At 41.6% G+C, this 1,622-nt stretch overlaps 1 pseudogene; it reads left to right on the forward strand.

The window, feature by feature from the left end:
* LOC120840516 lies at positions 1–1,374 on the forward strand (annotated as a pseudogene).
* Positions 1,375–1,622: the final 248 nt, after the last annotated feature.

Raw genomic sequence — 1,622 nt, forward strand, 5'->3', positions numbered from 1 at the left:
CTGAATGAGTCTATTACCAAATATGTAATATTTCGGCCTACAAATAAATGTGATAACGACGCTGTCATTTTTAAATTTAGCAATGTGATCTTAGAACAGAACAAAAATTTCCTAAAGTTCGGTTTAACGAAGAACTACCATGGAATACACATGTTAGGCATACTAAGACACAGCTATCAAGGTCTCTTGGGAGACAAGAAACCAAACACCAATCCTCGCTGTGTTCTAGCTCGTCACCCGGTTGTCAATCCTCTATATTCTCGTCTTTTTTTTTGCCCTTGCCCACACATTCCACCTTTGGGGGGAAGGAAGCACTTGGTTTTGATGGCGGCGATGGCCGCCTGCAGGAAGCGGTCGCCCTCCTTGAAGAGAAAAAAAGGTAGATGAAAATAATATACAGCGTTTGGGGCCGTTAACAAAATTACCACTCTGGAATAACAAATTTAATGCCGCTCTGGCTGAAAAAGTGCCTTTATCACTCACTGTTCTATTCTTATCTTTCATTTGGAATTTTGGTATGGGGTACTACAATCACTATAATCAGCTTTCAGTACTACAAACTAGGGTTCTAAGTATGTGTTGTGTCAGAGCATGACTCCTATTCGCGGTGTCGTATCGCCACGCGCTTTGTTTTCCTGCGTTGATCGCGCGTGCCATGCATTTGATTGTAATCGGTGCTGCCACTGAAAAGGGCGCACCGTTGTACTGCTGTGTTGTTGGCCGAGCTGGGACTGATTTGAAAACGACGAGGACAATGTGTGTATGACGATTGGAACGCATTGCTTTTGGCCTTGGATGTATAGTCTTCTGCTTGGATGTCTGAGTGAATAAATGGTTGACTTAAACGGAGTTTCTTAATTACAACAGTATGTATACTAATTATTCTGGAAACCTGCAGGACTTCGACTGCCAAAAACATTATGCCTTACATAATATGCTAAAAGCAGACAAGGTTTATTATTTTAAACTAGCGCAATCCCTTCACAAAAATAAACTCTATATGGAATTTGATGAAACTCGGGACAATCCCGGTTGTCCCAAGTGTCCCTCTGGCACACCCAATGGCAGATGCCTCGAATCAGGACTAACTATGAGAAACAGAAACTCGACCACCAGATAACCGGTCTTAGAAATACTTTGGGAGCAGAATGCAATTATTTGAACAGCGTTGTGCAATTCAAAACCAACATCAAGCATTTTCTGATGTGGAACGGAATTGCTTTCAGTGGGGGTAGTGTGTTTTCTGGTTCGCATGGAGTTTGCTCCTTTTCTACTAATGCTTCCTTTTTTTTTAATCATGGCGGCTGCATTGTTGCTTATGGCTGTGTGGGTGTTTGATGACTGAACTGCGCTGCAGTTGTTGCAGGCGCCTAATATGTCAAGTGCTTTCTGATTTGTGACTGTATCACCTTTATGGTAACTGGTGTGTTCACTGGTTTGCGTGGAGTTTGTTTTCTTTTGATTTTTGTTTTCGTGTTGGTGTGTAGTGGCATGTGATTGCTTTTATGCTTTTACCTTATATTTAGAAAATTTAAAATCGCTAACAAGGACGAGAACAAAAACGGAAGGTGAACAGGACAAGCACCCGTCCTGTTCGCCTTTTTTTTTTTGTTCTCGTTTTT

This window comes from Ixodes scapularis, unplaced genomic scaffold (assembly GCF_016920785.2).
Source record: "Ixodes scapularis isolate PalLabHiFi unplaced genomic scaffold, ASM1692078v2 ptg000549l_1___fragment_3__unscaffolded, whole genome shotgun sequence".
Lineage (NCBI taxonomy): Eukaryota > Metazoa > Arthropoda > Arachnida > Ixodida > Ixodidae > Ixodes > Ixodes scapularis.